Consider the following 20,799-nt stretch of genomic DNA (forward strand, 5'->3'; position numbering starts at 1 on the left):
AGAACAATGAAAAACATGAATAAAGGCTGGCCAATAAGAGGACTGAGAGGAGACCCAAGGAAAAGGACCTGGGGGTATTGGTGGACAAAAAATTAATATAAGCCAGCAATGTGTTCTTGCAGCCCAGGAAACCAACCTGGGTGGCACCAAAAGAAGCGTGGCCAGCTGGACAAGGCTTTGTCCCCCTCTACTCTGCTCTCATGAGAATGAGAGATTCACCTAGAATACTGTGTTCAGCTCTGGGGCCCCCAGCACAAAAAGGATATGGACATATTAGAATGAGTCCAGAGGAGGGTCTCAAGGATGATCAGAGAGATGGAACACCTCCTCTACAAAGAAAGGCTGAGTGAGTTGCGGTTGTACAACCTGGATAAGGCTCCCAGGAGACCTTTAAACATTCTGGAACTTAAATGGGGGCTACAGGAAAGCTGAGGAGAAACTCTTTATCAGGGACTACATTGTGTGCTAAACTAAAAGAGGCTAGATTAGATAGTCAGAAGAAATTCTTTCCTCAGTGGGTAACAAGGCACTAGAACATTTTGCTCAGAAAAGCTGTTGATGTCCCAGACCTAGAAGTGTTAAGGCCAGGCTGGATGGGGCTTTGAGAAAGCTGATCTAGTGCAAGGTGTCCCATAACAAGGAGTCGGGCTAGATGATATTTAAAGTCCCTTTCAACCCCAATTTTTCTATAGTTCTATGATTCTGAGGTTCTAAAAAGTTTAATGTTTTTAGATGCCATTTACAGACATCTGCTTATGTCTTCTAACCATTTTCCAAGTAAAACTTACTTAGTTTTGGCAAATAATAAGATAAATTAAAATTCAATTTAATATTACAGAGGATGTATTGAACTTATTACTATTTCAAAGAAATATAAAAGTGTAATATCTGAATGTTTTTAAACAATTTTTTTTATATCTGGTCACTGAAATAGAGAAAGCTTTCATCTTCCAACAAAGCAATAAATGTAGCAAGCATGTTGAAATATTAAGCTCAAATGAAAAAAAAAATGTGGCAATATGTGTACATATGTGTATATTTATAGCAGCAGGGACAGTAGTAATATTTATAAGGAAGAATTTCCTTAATAAAAAGGATTCTCCCTTTTTCTGACACATGCATCTGAGGGATAAATTATGTCCATCTAGATAATCCATCCCCATTTAATGTTGTGAATTCAGATGCCATTTACTTATAATGTTAATCTGTTTTACTCATTATGCTATCGATATCAATGATAATTCTACATTCAGAAAGCTATTTCCTGCAGTCATGAGTCACCCAAGCCTCCACTACCTTCAGTACAAACTCTCTCTCTGCAAGATCTCTACATGGTCTGAACAAAATTTACCTACTAGTATGCTAGTGTGATCCACACATTGAAATACCCACTCATCAACTTTACAATTATTTCCAACACATTTTTGTCAGTTACAACTAAGAACAAGGCTTCATAAAATCACTTGTCCAAATCCTCACAGAATTTCCAATGGAAAGACAAAGGTCACATTTGTCCTCTTGTTACTGATCGTATACTGCTTGTTAAAAATATGTAGTCACCTGTCAGGTCTATGCTGACCTATGTCTTTACAGAATATGTTGAAATAATAACACATTGCAATAATGTGCTTTCCTCTGGAGAAAAGACATGCTACTGTTCCTGATAAGAAATAATTGGTACATAGCATATAGAGTCAATATATGAACTTAATGGAGTGTAAAGAAGGTGGCATTTCTCATAAAAGAAGTTTTAATTTTTATTATTTATTATTTATTATTAAGTTATTAATTAGTTGTATAGAAATGAACCAAGAAATTGGAGAATTAGGAGATAAATAACAAAACAGTTTTCTGTGGAAAATTACTTCCATAAGACTGTTTTAAGGAAAGCATGTGTTGGGTAGCATTTCAGCACATAAGACAAACAAAAATTACTATGTTACCTTGAACAATAATAGTGAGAATAGTAGTGAGAATAGTATTTGAATATGCATGCTTATCCTTAATGTTTTTTTTTTTTTTTTTTTTTTTTCCAACTGATTAGATGTTACAGACAGGTTTACCTGTTGTTGTATAGATGTGTTAGTTTTAATGGGCCTGGCTATGTTCTTTTTTTCAAAAGAAAGCTTTGCTGACTACTCATCCTAAAGGAATTTCAATTCCAGTTTCAAATACAAGCTTGTTCTAATATCTCCTTTTAACTTCTTCTAACTTCAAAGGTGAAACAAAATAACACAAATGTCCAATCAAAGCAGTGACTCCAAATATTTATTATGTTGGCAGTCTGAAACAGACTAGGATTAAGTCAATTTCATGCTATTGTGCAGCAGAAGGGGACAGTGGAGGTTAAATATTGTCCAGGACAAATGCTGAAGATTATCAGCAGTGGTAGCAAAAGAAACTGTTGGGGACCCAGAGAAAAAGAACTCCAGAAATTACATGTTTCAGTTATCTGGAAAGACTGCGGCTGAACTACTCACTCCTTCAATCTTCACTGTGCATCCCAAACAGAAAGAAGTTTTTCTGCTTGTTGATCACTGCACATCAAAATGCTTCTCACACCTAAGCTGAAATGTTATGCATGAGTTTTACAGACAAATAATAAGTTGAAGAAGGTCAAAGCAGATACTAATATGTATACAATAGCTTTTAAAATTTCAGTTTTCAACTTTGTTGAACTTCTAACAAAAGAGATGATCAGTATAGTTACCACCTTTAAGGAAAAATAGTATTTTTAATAAAACAGTTTCTTTTATTATGCTATCAAATCTGATATGAGTTTTGAACTAAATACCATTCTGTTTAAATTGATGCTTGCTACCTCAAAAACTTATTCAAATCACTGTTTAGATTGATTTAGAGGCTTTCAGTTTTCTCAGTTTGACATATGAATATAGAATGAATTTATTTTTAAAAGAATTATATAGTTAAAGTTTAGATTTGGGAAAAAAAAATCTGAAATGATTCAAGAATACCAAAATGAATACTTATGATGTATCTTATGACATTTTTGTTTGTATTAACTGTACAAATTTTTGCCAAAATTTAAAAATTTTGCTTTATTTTAGGGTAGGAGGATCCTGCATTTTTATTTTAACATTTAAAACTCTCATATTGTAGGAAAAACAGCTGTCTTCTCTCAATGTAGTTGGACAGAAAATATTCAGTAAGGAACTGAATTACTGAATTACATTGGTCAATTACATTGAAAATACTGAATTACATTGGTCAATACCAACTCAAAAATTTTGAGTACTGCATTCAGCTCTGTTGCTCCCAGCAAAAGAAGGACATAGGCCTACTGTCTAGAGGGGAAGTCCTCAAGGATGATCAGAGAGCTGGAGCACCTCTCTTTTGAAGACAAGCCGAGAGAAGTGGGGTTGATCAGCCTGGAGAAGAGAAGGCTCTGAGGAGACCTTATAGCAACCTTAAAGGAGGCTTACAGGAAAGCAGGGGACACTACCAGGGAATTTACTGATAGAACAAGTCATAATGGTTTTACACTAAAAGAGGGTAGATTGAGATTATACATTTGGAAGAAATTCTTTACCCAGTGGGTGTGAGGGACTGTAACAGGTTGTCCAGAGAAGCTGTAAATGCCCCATCCCTGAAGGTGTACAAGGACAGGTTGGATGGAGCTTTGAACAAATTAAAATCTCTTTACTGTTTGGGGAAAAACTGACGAACAAAGTTATGAATTATGCCTAGTCACTTATACACAGGATTCTAGCCAAGTACAGAAGAAAGCATAACTCAAAATTGTACACCATCTTCAAGATAGGAAGATAACTCTTGTCCATTAAAAGGTCCAAAATCTCACTTGCTTTATTTTAATACAAGCCAGGCCAAAAACTAGAAATCATGACTTTTTTTGTCTTTGTGTGATAAGTTTAAACAATTGCAAGTTTTGAAGACATAGCAAAGCATAAAGAAATCAACTAAAAATAACAGACAATATGCAAATGCACAGATGTGCACAATTTGTAGTACTGAACTCTGATTTGAATTCATGCCTGCTGTCTTTTATGAAAAATAATATCAATAAAATTTTTATTTTGTCTTTGTTTCATTTGTTTATGTTAGATAAACTTATACCGAGGGAATCCTTGATGTAGTCCTTGTCTTAGTCTAATTTGGGGGTTTTCTTTTAACATAGCCCTGAGGGACGCCACTAGTGACTGGCCTCCAACTGGACTTGACTCCATTTACCACGACTCTTTGGGCCCGGCTATCCAGCCAGTTTCTAACCCAACGAAGCGTGCGCCAGTCCAAGCCAAGAGCAGCCAGTTTCTTGAGGAGAATGCTGTGGGAGACTGTGTCAAAAGCCTTGCTGAAGTCAAGGTAGACCACATCCACAGCCTTTCCCTCGTCCACCCAGCGTGTCACTTTGTCATAGAAGGAGATCCTCTTCAACATCTTCATCAATGATCTGGACGAGGGCATTGAGTGCACCCTCAGTAAGTTTGCAGATGACACCAAGTTAGGTGCGTGTGTCGATCTGCTCGAGGGTAGGAAGGCTCTGCAGGAGGATCTGGATAGGCTGCACCAATGGGCTGAGGTCAACTGCATGAAGTTTAACAAGGCCAAGTGCCGGGTCCTGCACCTGGGGTGCAATAACCCCAAGCAGAGCTACAGGCTGGGAGATGAGTGGTTGGAGAGCTGCCAGGCAGAGAAGGACCTGGGAGTGATGGTGGACAGTCGGCTGAATATGAGCCAGCAGTGTGCTCAGGTGGCCAAGAAGGCCAAGAGCATCCTGGCTTGTATCAGAAACAGTGTGACCAGCAGGGCTAGGGAGGTGATCGTCCCCCTGGACTCGTCTCTGGTGAGGCCGCACCTTGAGTACTGTGTTCAGTTTTGGGCCCCTCACTACAAGAAGGACATCGAGGTGCTTGAGCGGGTCCAAAGAAGGGCGACGAAGCTGGTGAGGGGCCTGGAGAACAAGTCCTACGAGGAGCGGCTGAGGGAGCTGGGCTTGTTCAGCCTGGAGAAGAGGAGGCTCAGGGGCGACCTTATCGCTCTCTACAGATACCTTAAAGGAGGCTGTAGAGAGGTGGGGGTTGGCCTGTTCTCCCACGTGCCTGGTGACAGGACGAGGGGGAACGGGCTAAAGTTGCGCCAGGGGAGTTTTAGGTTAGATGTTAGGAAGAGTTTCTTTACTGAAAGGGTTGTGAGGCATTGGAACAGGCTGCCCAAGGAGGTGGTGGAGTCACCATCCCTGGAAGTCTTCAAAAGACGTTTAGATGTAGAGCTTAGGGATATGGTTTAGTGGGGACTGTTCGTGTTAGGTTAGAGGTTGGACTCGATGATCTTGAGGTCTCTTCCAACCTAGAAATTCTGTGATTCTGTGATTCTGTGATTCTGTGATTGCATCAGTATTGTAAAGTAAATAGCTTTAGAGGATTCTGAGCAGAAGCCACTAATAAATCATATTTATTTAGTAGAAATGAGAACAGTCATCAGCATTCACTAAAGTAACAAATTAATCATTTCAGTTTTGCAGAATCTATCTTCTGAAATCTGTATGTGACCACAATCTGTAAATGACCACAATTGTACAATTGATGGAGTAATGCTGACTGTGCAAAGCAAAAAGTTCTGTGTATGTAGGAAAATGTTTTGTTCAATGACCTTACAGAGAAAATAAATAAATAAATAAATAAATCCATATTGTACTGAAAGTCTGCTTGCTTGTCTTGGACAATTAAGCAAAAATCAGAATAATCAGAATCTCCAATCATTATTCTAGGATAAAACTGAAGATTTGCTGTCGGGAAAGAACGCCATGGAAATATTCTTCCTGCAGAGTCAATGTTCTTAAAGTCACGGTACTGGCAAACTCTTTCCACATCATTATAGCCGTATGCAAACCTGGAATAGGGTATCTTTTGAAAGACTCTTTTGAAAGACTGTTGAGTACTCCAATTCACCAATGTCAACATCCTTTCTCTTCCCCACACATTTTGCTTTGTGTAAGTGACACAATAATTAATTTATTGAACAAAAATGCATATTTTTTAAAAAAGAAATCTTTCTACCGTAAAAGAAGGCATGTTTTCTTTCAAACTTACAGCATGAATTTTTCATAAGTATCTGAAGTCTTAAAACCAACCAACCAAACAACCATAGCATGGCAAATAGAGATTTCCTTAAAGAAGCATAGGAAATCTCTTCAAAATTTTTTATATTGAAGATACTGTATTCCAGTATATTTGAAAGTGGTATTCATGCCATGGAACTATATGAATGACACTAATTTCTTCAGATCAAGGAACTTACATTAAGATTTGATGTTTTGACATAACTTTTACAGAATCATTTTTCTATGTGCATGTATGGGGGACCATTTATCCCCTTATATGATTTGTCTTATGTCTTTTACACATTTTACAGCCCATGTGCAAGCTATATTTCATAAGGAAAAAAAAAAAAAAAAAGGAAAAGGAAAAGGAAAAGGAAAAGGAAAAGGAAAAGGAAAAAAAGGAAAAGGAAAAGGAACAGACCACAAGAAACTTCTACTGTTAATGTACTTGTAGCTATGTTGCTACATATACATTGTACATTGCATGAACTTCCATGAAGCTTTTATCTTCTAACTGCAAACTATGTTTCATTAATTTATAATAATATTAGAGGGGTTAAAAAAGTAAAAAACAAACAAACAAACAAAAAAGCTACTCTTCTCCTGTAGTCCTGTAGATTACTGTAATGCAAAGACAATGCTGCATTGCTTCTAATTGCAGATGGACCGACTCAGGACCAACTCAAGACCAGCTGTAGTCAGGCCAAACAGCTCAAATAGTTAAGTATACCAACTATCATTGTTTTGATGTCTTTAGATCTTTTTCATTTCACTCAGTCAGCAAACTTACAAGAGTAAATGCACTAGCACTATACCAGCAGCTGAATATCCTTGATCACATTTTAACCTGGTCCTTGAAATCACATAGCTTTCACATAATTACCTGTCAGTGAAATGCAGCATTGATTTGTCTTTTTAAAGTATTTTTTATCTTCTGTCTTCCAAGTTCACTTTTAAAATTGAATGAGATATAGCTGTGACATGGTTTCAAAGTGAAAAAATGTTAATCTCTCTTCAATGCTGTTTTATTTGTTTTGTTCAAATGTATGTATTTTCCACATTTTTTAATATAGTTTTTGAGGGAGACAAGGACAAAAAAAAAGTCTCAAACCTCAGTTTCAGTAATAAAAGAGGTTAACAATCAGTTCCAGAGAGACCCTGAATATTTACAAAGTGAGTTTTTCTGGTAGCAGTTATGATGTCAAACACAGAAGGACTTCTTTGTCTATATGATACTTTTCTACATGTTCAAAGGAGAACAATATTTCAACCTAGCAAGCATAATTTATTATTTCATGGACTGTGTGATTAATGTAATGTATTATATTTTAAACATCCCTAAATTTTCCATTAACCTGATGATGTTCAGAGATATTCTTTATATTTGCTTTGAGGTTCAGTTATCTTTTATTCATTTGTTAAACATGCTAAACATTTCAAATACTTACCTTTATATTTCAAAACTTTTCTTATATGTGTAAATAAAACATATTCAAAAATATGAACCACAATATAGTTCATATCTGTTCTGAGATACATCAGAACCTCTAAATCTCTATTAATATTGTTTCTGGATTCAACTCACAATTCAGTCCATATTTTTTCACATTCTTTCACAGTGTTTATTAAACAACCTCATGTGAGGACCATACATAAACATCACAAAAAAAAAAAGTAATGTTATGCTTACATAGTGAATGCATCCAACAAGGAATTTAGCTCTATCCAGCACCCTTTATATCAGGTTGTATGTTTATTCCTTTTCCATTTCAATAATCCATAAATTTTAGCTGATTATTATTATTTTTTTTTTTCAGGAAACCTCATGATTTGAACAACTTAATTAGGATTTCATTGGCGTCATGAAATTACATTTCTGAGGTGGTGAAAATTCAATAGAAGCAAAACAGGAAGACAATTTTCTGAAAACTAGAGGATTGCAAAGGTATTCAATGTATATTTATTTGGTCATTAACAAGAAATCTCTAATTCCAGTCAAGCTGAAGTTTCACTCTAACATCTTTTTATCTCTGTTTGTAAAACAGTGTCTTCTCCATATTTTCTCATCAAGTTAAAGGGGTTTTGCTTTAGTGTATTTATGTACAAAATACTGTTTTAACTAAGTATATCTTACAGCTATTCCTGTGTTGTTCTTTGTTGTTCATGGCATGTGGGCTTTTTGTTTTTGTTTTTCCTGTTGTTTGTTTTTTTTTTTTTTGCGTGTGTTTGTTTTTTGTTTTTCCTGGTGTTTTTAAACAAGATTATTTGCAAAAGCCATTTTTCTTTATTTATTCAGGAATACATATTTACATATCAGATATTATGAAATACTAATTATGATTAAGTGTATCCTTTGCTGAGGAAATTAAGATGTTTATGTAAATGAAATAAGCCTATCTCTGTATAGATTAGTGTTGCTGTACCTGCTAGTGATATAGTAGATAGTACTAATGATATTCTCTGTACTGTTCCATGGTATTACTGCAACAGATACGGTTCTTATGCTTTGTATTAGTCAAATGCTCAAGGGGGTGAGTGGATATTTTATACTAACTGAGATTTTGGATGGATCATCATACTTCAGCCTCATGTAACTCTATGTTAATGATGCCTCTGCTATCAGAAATGTATATATCCTAGAATATGTTTGGAACATTTGTCATTACTATATCACTGGAATAAAAATAATACCTGTCTGTGTGCTGAATAACCCCATTAGTCTGATGAAGAGGATGTTCAACACACGTTTCTGAGCTTAACTGTTTTTGTTTGTTTATTTGTTTGATTGTTTTTGAAATTCACCCTTAAAACAACTGAATCAAATGTAGAAAGTTATTGTTAGCTTTCAAGCTTGAATCTTCTCCCAAGATATCATGAGCAAAGGACAGGGACTACAATAATACTTCCAGTTGAGACTAATGGGGATTATTTGCCAAAGTGTTGATCTCTGTAAAGCAATACAGCTGCAGCATAAATAGTAAAGTACAAATTACATTGTCCATGTCTTTATCATAATACATAAAGAATTACTATTTATGATTCATATTTTGGATTACATACATTTAATTTGCAACTGATAACAACATATTCAACAAAGAAATAAACATAGTACTTCCTAAGTTTCAGAACAAATCTGGTGTCAAAAATAGTCTGGAGACCATTTTCCAAGCCTGTGAATTAATATGAACAGCACATCCTCATTTCTTATTTAATGGAAATGGTCCCGGTTTGATTTCATTGCTAAGGGCTTCACTAGCTCTAATTGTTTCCTGGACTTCTAAGAGTTCTCTCTCTCATTCCTTCTCTCCTCCTTCCTCCCTTCAATTCTGATTATGAGTTTTCTGTGACCAGCTTATTTTACTATATTTTATTTTATTTTTTTTCTCCAATCTGTTAAGTCATTGTTAGACATTTCTAAAAGTTTCCTTCAATTTTAGCCCTCTGGATGTCATAGTGTTGCTTTGCTACCTCTAACCTCTCACATGGAATCCTTAATATATTTGAAGTCTGTTATAATGGAATATCTGAAGTCTGTTATAATGGAAGACATACCCTGTTTCCCTCTCTCTGCTATTACATGGTATTGTATGTGAAAATATATCTAAAATAAGATGGTATTATGACAGAATATGAAAAAGAAAAGCCAGATTTCAAGGTAATGATAGCTTTGGTTTAGATAAATGTGAGTAAAACAGAAATGGAGAAGGGGAAAAACACTTAATTCAAATTCAGAAATACTGAGCAGTTCAAAAAGCTAATAAAGGAACTGGAAAAAAATAAATTTTGCAGCAATTTTGAAGAAAGGGAAGAAAAAAAAAAGGAGGAAAAAAAAAACACCATTACAAAAAGCTCTGGGTTTATGTCTAGCCAAGCAAGTAGGAAGGCAGAGGCAGATAATAATGTGATTACTTTGGTAATGATATGCATTAGATACATTATGGGAAACAATAATACTCCCTACTGAATGCAGTCAATCTAGTTATTGATTTTTCTTAATGGTAAAAGCGCTCCTCCAAAACAAAAAAGAGATATCCTTTATTTATTCTCCCTCCCTCATGAGCCCAATCTCCACAGTCCCTTTGATGCAGAGTAGGATACAGAGATAATGGAGTAATATATATCTAATCTGGCACCTACTGGGCCAGGCTAATGTTTCAAATAAAAATTACCTGGATCACTGCTCCTACTGAAAACAAAATATATGAATTTTATAAATAAAGAAACTGAACATTGTTGATGGAAACTTTGTTCTTCTCTTTTGTTTTGTTTACTTCCTTTCACTCCAATTTTTAAGAACTATCTGTAAACATATAATTCTTGAAATGAGTTCACCTATGCACTGTCTCCAAAGCTAGCCAAAAGTGTGTGACTGCCTGCTCCAAAGTCTTTGTCTGCGCTCCCTCAGTTTGTATTTAGTATGGTCACATTTTCAACAAGCTTGCAAAATACAGATTCACAAGAGTTTCATTTTCAATGCTGCCGTACACCATTTTCAGAAATGAGAAATGTCTTCCAGACATAATCAAATCAAACTGTATAGGAAAATTAAAGTTTTGTTTTTGGCTCTTTTATTCCTATGACAAGAATAAAGATCCTGAGTATCTAAAGAAAGAGAACAAAACTGAAAAGTCACTTGTATCTGATACATCAGTAAAATGAAAGTATTTTTACCAACCATTTGTATTATAACCCATTTTCATTCTTACTCATTTCAAGTCCCATTTTCTAAGTGCAAAGAAGAACAAAAGAGCACTATATCATGTTGTTATCCTTTGGGCAGATTCATTTAAACCTTTCTCAGAGATCTAGAAATAGTATGTTCAAGCTGACAAAACTCTGATCAACTAGAGAGTAGACTAGCCATTCAGTATTCTCTACTATGACCACTAGAGATAGCTTTATACAGCAGTGTATAACTGGCGTATTTTTCACATAAAGCAATAAATAAAACATGTCAGAAGATGCAAATGCTAATTAAAAATAATAAATATAAAGTCTTAGTGTTATATTAATGACTAGCCCACTTTATTTTTTTTTTGTTTCATATATATAAATATGTACCCTGTATTCAAAATCATGAAATTTGGGACAGTGAGGATCATTATTTATGGATCAAAAATAATGACGCTCAACAAAATCGATTAAAAAAAAAAAGACAACTTGTTTTGATACTAGCCTATCAAGAACTGAGAAAAAAATAACTAAACAAAGAAATCAGTTTGTAATAAATATATATAGAATATGATTCATGGTTTCCAATCTGATTATGTAAATGTATGCATCTACTTCTACATTTAGAAATATAATTTCTCACAAATATGGGATCTTTGCAGTTTCTATTAATTTATGTTAAATTCTTTTCTGTGAGATGCTTGCTTATTGTGCTAGGACCCTAAGCTAGAAGTCAAATTTAACTGTTTTTGTCTGGGACTTTGAAAAGTATTCTCAAAAATAAATAAATAAATAAATAAATAAATACATAAATACATAAATAAATAAATCCTGTCTAAAAATATGGTAATGATTTTATAAATCATTCACACTCTTCTCAAATCATATAAGGAACCTCTTCCAAGCTACACAGGTGAGGCAAAATTTGGGACCAAAAAATGTCAAAGAGCTGTCCAATGTTATGTAAAAACTTCCTGGCCATAATGCATGATCCTCTGGTGCTTCTGTGTATTGCTGCAGCTCCCACTACAAAGAGAACAGTGAGTGCATGAGGAAGCAACAGAAAACATGTAGATGTCAATCCAGCTGTCTGAACTAGTGAATAAAGTTATATAAAACACACCAGCAACAGGACCTGACCCTTGAAATACAGGGAAGAAAAAAAAATGTATATAGGAAACAAAACAAAACAAAAACAAACAAACAAAAACAAACACACACACACTGGAAAAAAAAAATCAATAGGGATGACTGTCAGAACCAAAGTGACTACAGCGATGGAGGAAGAACGCCCTACGAATGGAGAAAAAAATAAATAAATAAATAAAGTGAAAGCATGAACAACAATAGAAGAGGTAAGGAGTGAAAAGATAAGGAGAACCAAGGAGGAAGAGAAAGAATAAGTTCATCTAAACAAAGCAACTGAAGTTTTGGCAACAATACAGTTTAATTCAGTTTAAAAAGTTTGTGGTTTTTTTTTTTTTTTTTGGGGGGGGGGGAAGAAAAAGGAACAGTAAAACGGTAGGGTGGGTAGTCATTAAACACTGTATTTTATCCTGTTTCCCCTTAAAACTGTAGCTCAAACATTCTTTTGTTATTATTATTATCTTTTAAACCACGATCATCCTGCATAATTTCAGTTTTTAGAAATTATGATGCTTCTGTGACCAGACAACATTGGGTCACTGTGAGAATATGTGGAGCTCTCTTTTCAGTAGATTTTAAATCTTGGAAGTTTTAGATTGATTTGGGAAACAGGATTATTTTTAGCCTTTAAATAAGTCATAGAGGACAGAAGCCAGTGCTTCACTACAGCCAACAAGAAGACCTAGCTCTGCTCTCTCCACCCTGAAATTAATGATAAGGCTTCTACAGATTTCAATCCTTTTCAGATATGCTCATCATTCACTTACACATTTACTTTAATTACCACGTTTGACATTAAACGCTTCCGCAAATCATTTCTACTATACAATTATAAAAGCTCAGAGAATTACATGCTTCAGAATTAAAGTTGAGGATTGAGTTTTCTCTTTTTTCTTAACCACTTGTTCTCTAATCCTACTTCAATTACAAACACCAACTGAGCTGTATATTGGTGTTTGTACACTTCAGTTAAAAATTAACTTATCCCCTGACTACTCCCAATATGTAATGTGGACATACGTTGCATACTGAAAAAAAAAAATGTTTTTGTTATAATTTAGTCTGTAAATGCCAAAATCCATTCAGGTCACTTCTTGGATAGGCACACAAAACAAAAATAAATATACAAAATAATGACAAAATGTATTATATAAATGATCCATAAATAACAATCCTCACTGTCCCAAATTACAAAATAAATGCAATTTTGTGTATTCCCTTTTGTTACATAAAAACCAAAACAAAACAAAATAAAACAAAAAGCGACCCCAACCTGGAAGGTTTTTCATATTGCAGGCTGTAATTTCACCAGCATGCTTGCACTGTTTTACATATTCCTGTAGAATGACTCACATTTCTTTCCTGAATGATTAATGATTGAAAATGTATTATTGAACACACAAGGAAATCTTTCTCTCCCTTAAAATCTAATTCATTTTCTGTGTCATTAAAATGAAAAGGTAGGACATCTCCATTTGTAATATCACAGTATTTTGCTGGGAAATGGCATGAATCCATAGAGTCAAAATAAACAAGAAAAATTTTAACTAAAATTTTGATATTATCCAGCAACAAATTCAAACATTTCTATGACACTGGGCTAACAAAATAAGGAAGCTTACTCAAAGAAAGAAAATGTTTGTTAAGGATTAAATTGTAAGAGTGAAAGGGAAACCTACATTATTAAATAAATCATTTAAGAATGCAAAGATATTGTATTTTCAGTATTAAAATGTTATCATTACTTAAAGGTAATGTTTTGTTTTATTTTGTTTTGTTTTGTTTTACTTTATATTTTTTGACCCTTCCCAGTTTCTAACATACATACTTAGCTCTCAATTTGATAAAGAAATCATCATTCAAATATGAAATACTGTCTTTATACAATGGTTGTCTTTCCTGTAGTCCCAGCATAGCATGAATACAGAACTTTAGGAAAAGCTGCCTCTGTTAGTTTTGAATAGAATACCAAAGTAACATTTCTGTCAGATTCACATTTCCCACACTTGGAAATACCTGGAAACCTCTGATTCTGTATTTTTGTCCATCCATTCCTAAAGTGTAGGTGTTCAAAATGGAGCTGATGCTTTTAGTTTGTAAAGATCACTAGGAATATAAGTGTTGATTTCTGTTGTCCTGCAAAAGAACATTTTCTGAGTGAAAAATACATATATATATATTTATAAGGATTTTGAAATTGGTTTATGTCTTAATAATATAAGAATATGATTTTTTATCATTACAATGATGTGAGTTATGAGCTTCAACAGGCAATGATGCAACTATGCAAATAGATTCTATATGATTGGAAAACAGAAAAAAATATTAAAGCATTAAACGTTTATATTTATATGTAAACATTTAAAACAACAATTAAAATGCATGTTATATATTATTAAAAATAAGAAAATATGACAAGTTGTAACTTTTTTTTTCTTTTTATTTATTTCTTTTTTTTCTTTTAATACAAATATGATTTATGATTTAATACAAATTGATATAGTAATACAAATATGATTTAATACAAATATGATCAAAGCGTAAATTTTCTGAGGAAAAAAACAAAACAAAACATGAATCAAACAGATGAATTCTAAACATCAACATTAACAATAAAATCACTTCCTTTCAAAGAAAAAAGTCTTCTAAATGAACCTACTTACATATTCACATAAATTTGAGGGGCTGGGTTTTTTTTTGGGGGGGAGAGAGTTAAGCAATGATCTCTGGACAAAAGTGAAAATTTGGGGAAAATGTTCAAGGAACTTGTGGCTCTTACTACACAGAAATAATAATAAATATATATTAAAGAAAAAAAAAAGCGAGTTACATCTGGAGTATGGACATTTGCCTGAAGTCCTCAGTTTTTTCTCTTTTTTTTTTCTCTTTTTTTTTTTTTTTTTCCTCTGAACATCCCATTCTGTTTAAAATAAATAAGTAAATAAACATAATTTGGAAAATATAAATTTTAATGTCTGTCAGAGCATTTTGCTTTTTTTTTCCTTTCTACAGTTTTACATATTATTATTATTATACTGTCAGATGTGTTTGTTCTTACAGAATGATTCACATATGCAGCAAGTCTAGAAGGTTGTAACACAGTTTATTTAAGGAGAAATCCAAAATGTATGTTATTATTTACACAAGAGAAGTAATAAATAAATAAATAAATAAATAATAAAACAAAACTTGTCATACTTCACATGCTTTTTGTTTTCAATATTTTGGCTGATAGTGCTTCATTGCAGGGAAAGTGAGGTTCAGTTACAGAGGCTGGTGTTTTAGCTTCCTCTGGAACCTCTACTTGGAAAAACAGGGCTGATTTTGCACCCACTGTGATAGCATCTATTGTTTTGTCTGGTCGATTGCATCTTTTCTTTATGGCTCTAAAATCCTATTGAGATGAGGCTATAGTGTTTCAGGAACTTCTAGCCCTAATTTCTCACAGGACGTGTGCCAAGGGAACGGGGAGATGAGGGGGAGGAGGAGCCGCCCCGCACACACGGCAAAGATGCTCTGCGCTGTCCTCCCTCCCTGCTCTTGTGAAGCGGAGCCGAAGCGCAGTCCTGTACCTCAGACAGACAGTTCCCTCCTCTTCTGCTTGCACCGAGTTAGGGATACCTGTCTTCTACAAACACACTTCTCAAATGCCGTACCGAGGCCTGTCGTGCATTTCCAGCCTTGTGCAGCACCGTGCGGTGGTAGAAACGAAGTGTTGCAGTCTAATGAAGTGCTGTAATATTAGCCTGTAGGGCTAAAAACCTTTGCTCGGCAATAAAACCATCAAACTCGAGTACATCTGAGAATACAAAAGCTAGGGTTTTTTTGAGAAAAAATAAAATAATAATTAAATAAAAAGAAAGAAAGAAAAGAAAGAAAGAAAGAAAGAAAGAAAGAAAGAAAGAAAGAAAGAAAGAAAGGAAGAAAGAGAGAGAGAAATAGTTTTAAAATTCCATCTGCAGAATGAAGAGAGCAAAATGAAATGTTTTTAGTGATAATCACAGCTACCTGAAAATTTTCATGCAGATCCCCATTTTTTTTCAAACTGAAAAGCATTGATTTGTTGAAGCAGATCTTGATAGAAGCTCATTGAATGAATCCTTGAGAGGTGTTCAGATCTGGTAATGAAATAAGTTTCTCATTCTCCTGTGTGTGCGTATGTGTATAAGATGTAGAACTCTGATAAACACACTTGTTTTGCATTCTGCACATTGGTCTGATGCCAAAAGCAGGTAACAGGCAGAAATAGCAGAACGTCTCTGGGGAAAAAAAACAAAACAAAACAAAACAAACAAAAAAACCCCTCCAATATATAAGATAAGGAAGAATCAGATAAAACATGGAAAAATGGAAAAAGAGATGATTTTCTCATAAGAAAACAAAGTAATCACTGAAGGGAACCAGAGGATGTCTACAAAGTAAGGGCAGATGTTCTAGAACCTCTTTAAGTAGATTTGATTCAAAGCTGGTAGTAATTCCCACATGTAGACTACCTTACTGATGAAAGAATAGGGTAGCTCTTTTCTGGCTAGACTTTTGTAATGATGTTGCATAAAAAACTGTTGGTTGAATTGGTAGGAGAATAAAACATGGTTTGCTTTGGAAGTAACCTTATTTAAATTAGTAATGGTTCCATTAGTGACTTTTACACAAAACTCAGGGCCACATAAAGACAAATTGAAGATCAGGGACGCTCTGTGAATATAAGGAATGATAAGAGCTTTGTAAGAAAAGAAAGGAGATCTGAAGGACAGAAGATGCAGAACAAGCTGAAATGCAGAGACCTGGTAAGAATACAAAGATTTTTTTCTTTCTGGTTCTGTGCAAAAAGAACCAGAAATTGTTCCCATGTACTCGGCTCTGGTGAGGCCGCACCTCGAGTACTGTGTTCAGTTTTGGGCCCCTCGCTACAAGAAGGACATGGAGGTGTTTGAGTGAGTCCAGAGAAGGGCGACCAAGCCGGTGAGGGGTCTGGAGAACAAGTCCTACGAGGAGCGGCTGAGGGAGCTGGGCTTATTCGGCCTGGGTGACCTTATTGCTCTCTACAGGTACCTTAAAGGAGGCTATAGCGAGGTGGGGGTTGGCCTGTTCTCCCACGTGCCTGGTGACAGGACAAGGGGGAATGGGCTTAATTTGCGCCAGGGGAGTTTTAGGTTGGATCTTAGGAAGAACTTCTTTACCAAAAGGGTTGTTAGACATTGGAACAGGCTGCCCAGGGAAGTGGTTGAGTCACCATCCCTGGAGGTCTTTAAAAGATGTTTAGATGTAGAGCTTAGGGATATGGTTTAGTGGGGACTGTTCGTGTTAGGTTAGAGGTTGGACTCAATGATCTTGTGGTCTCTTCCAACCTAGAAATTCTGTGATTCTGTGATTCTGTGAAAAAGCAATTAAGTGGATGCTCAAGACTTCAAAGTGAAATGAAAGAAAATGGTGTCTACAAAATATCAGTTATATATTGTTTTTCGCTTCCAATCTCTAAAAAACAGTAACTCAGGATAAATGAAGGACTACCAAGACAAACAGGTTCAGTAACGCTTCTCCTCTGGTTGGTCCTTCCTATTCCTTTTATTTCCTAATTAGCCTTTACAGCTTGATGTAGACTTTGTTTTCTTCCTTCTAGAAACATAGACAGATAAGTTTGTGGTACTTTTCACTAAACAGTTGTTTCACATTCTTTACTAGAGTTTTACATTGTGTCAAGATGTAATCAATGGAGTCTGCAACAAGTACAAGTGTCACTTACTCTTGTGATTTGGCTTTTATAGGCAGACATAAAAGGGAGATGAAGAGAAATCAATGTCCAGTGCTCTTTGAACCCTGCTGGGTGCAGATAAGCTGTATTTGTACATTTATCCCTGCAGAAGTAAATAAATAAATGAAGATTCCTTCATGAAGATGTAAACTCCACAGTTATGATTCTAAGAACAAAACTTAATTTCTCACAAGTTCATTTTCTGCAAATTTATTTACTCTACAGCTCTCACACCTTCCTCCAAGAAATTGCATCATAATGAAATCAAAATACTTATGCAAATTTTAGTGCTGATGTCTAATTACCAATAACTTTTTCATGTCAAAATAGTTAGAAACTCTTAACCATAAAGATGAAACAAAAGAGCAGTCATGGACAAAGTAGAAAACATTAGTCAGCTCTTAGAAACTTTCAGTATGACTTGGTTTGTATGATATACATAGATTTTCTCATGACCTTCTGTTGTGACAATTGTTATACTTGGAGCTATCCTTTGTTGCTTTTCCAACAGCTGTTTCTGTGAATCATTTCTGAACTCAGTAGATCTGCCTCGATTGCCTCATTGCAAAGAGTACAGTCTGGTGTCTGTGATCAGGTCTCACATTTATGCTTTGAAGACTGACACACATTGCAGCTTTGTGCACTACAAGTGCTACTTGTGCAAATCTATGGGCCAACAGGAAGAGGCCTAGGCTGAACAGGCTAAATAGTTCCATAGTTCCTAATTGTGATTGATGCCCTTTTTAGTTTAGTTTAGTTTAGTTTAGTTTAGTTTAGTTTAGTTTTGTTTAGTTTTGTTTTGTTTTGTTTCTGGGCTGATCACTGAATAGAAGCAAGGACAGAATATGTTGACAGACACAGAATAACCTGATCTAGCTCTCTGACAATTTTCGAAGGACAGACAGGAACCGTTGTTTATCAGCAAACATACCTTCCATCTGCATGATCTGCTTAGGTTATGGTCTTTTTCAGTTTACATCACAGAGACCTTGCAGACCCTTTGGTTGAACTTTCAGATAAGCATCATTTTAATGGGTGGATACGTACATTTTAAACATTATTTTTTAAACCATAAATGTCAAAAAGTATTCATGCCTATAACACCCTACATACTACATACTGTAGAACTGCCTAGACCACTCTCTCCCAGACCAGCAATGGACTGAGGCCTTTTCCTGCAAATAAAATAGAAATGGCACAAGCTATTTACATGTGTGTGTTTGTGTGTGTGTACACACACATGTAATGCGCAAACGTATGTATATATATGTATATGTATGTATATATATGCATATATATATATATATGCATAAATATTTCTCCCTCAGATCTAATCCAACTGCAACACCCATTATGCATAGAGAGAAAACACCTGCAGTTCCAATCCGGCAAGCATTCAGACTTATATTTGATTTTCAAATGTATGGTGGCAGGATCAGAGCCTTAGCTCTTGATAAAAAGAAATAGAAATAAATGACATTTATAAAGTTTTTACATATGACAAATAGTTTTCCATTATCTGTTTTTGTCCAAATTCAGATTTAAGATACTAAATTTAAAATATGTCTACACAGATGTAGAAGACTCAGATACAGATGTAGAAGATTGTAGATACTTTACACTTTAGACATGCTAAAATTGCTTTTAGCATGAAAGCAATTGAAAAAAATATATGCCACCTGAGACAATGAAGTGGCATTTCCTGAAAAGACAAACCAGCCATGACATATATAGTTGTTATTATTTTTATTGTCACATCTCCTGTCCCCTTTAATTCATCCCACAAGACACCATAACAGCTGCCTGAGAGGAAAGCTGTTGGGAAAGGCAGAGTCTAAACCAAATTCTTACTTAATTCCAATCCTTAGTTATGAATCAGTGAACAGGCACTACATGACGCTTTGCCTTATAGTTTTTGCCTTGCTGATTGGATTTCCCCTTTTCTAATAATTGTTTTTAGCACCAAGAACACCAAGTTCCAGAAAACAGTCTCACCAAGAGACCAAGTCCCCAGCTGGGACATGAACTTGTGGCACTGAAGTACAGGGAAGAAACCCATCGAAGCGGTGACAAAGCTTTTCCCCTCTAAAACAAGAGCTGACACTCTTCTTTAATTAACTCAGTGTTGGCTGACTCCCTGTGTTCATTCCCAACAGAAGGAGATGTTTTATACTAGCTTGAAAAGTGGAAGACCTCTCGCTTACCTACCAGAAACTCTCCTTCTTTGGAGTACAACGAGGAGGTACGCAGGGGCTTGGGTAACTGCTCTCAAGCTGCATTCCTGAATCTTCTGCAGGAAAAGGCTTCAAACTACATCTGATCCTCTCTCTCTCTCTCTCTCTCTCTCTTTTACTTTTTTTTTTTTTTACTTTTTTTCTCTTTTTTCTTCTTTTCTCTTTTTTTTTTTTTTTCTTTTTGTTTATGTTTTTGTTTATGTTTTTGTTTTTGTTTTATTAAGGTTGTCTGATATATTGCATTTACTAAGTGCCCAATCTGGGATCTGTCAGCTGATCAGCTCCAGAGCTGAGACAGAAGGTGCAGGCTAGTTCTAGCAGTGCAGGCATCATAACAGAAGAATGCAAAGTTAAATATTTTCTCTGAGGCCTTTTTTAAGACACAAGGTATATTGTGCATCACTGTGTAAAGAGTTTCATACCAACATAACAGGTTGTCTTACTGAGAAGATAAAAAAAATAAAAAAAGAAATCAATAACTATTTCCCTGTTATCCACAGCTAAATTAGGACAATAATGTAAAATTTTGAACAGACTTTCTCTGAAATGTTTGGTCACCTACTTTCATTAAGTCTTCTGTGTTAACCTAGAATCACTGAAAATGGCTATCATTCTTGACACACACACACACACGCACACACACACACACACGCAATATCTTTTCAGATATATAAATTGTTGCTGAATAACACCCATCTAATAAGTTTCATGTTTTTTTCCCTTGTTAAGGTTTAATCGCAGCAGGCAGCTAAACACTACATAGACATTCACTCAGCCTTCTCCCAACCCCAGCAGTGAGATGGGGGAGAAAATCAAAGAAGGTAAACATGCTAAAACATGTCAGTTGACATAAAGACAATTTAATAAGAGGGGAAAAACACTCACAGCAGGAACAAGAGGAAAAAAAATAAATAAAT

Source organism: Anas platyrhynchos, chromosome Z (assembly GCF_047663525.1).
Source record: "Anas platyrhynchos isolate ZD024472 breed Pekin duck chromosome Z, IASCAAS_PekinDuck_T2T, whole genome shotgun sequence".
Taxonomy (NCBI): Eukaryota; Metazoa; Chordata; class Aves; order Anseriformes; family Anatidae; genus Anas; species Anas platyrhynchos.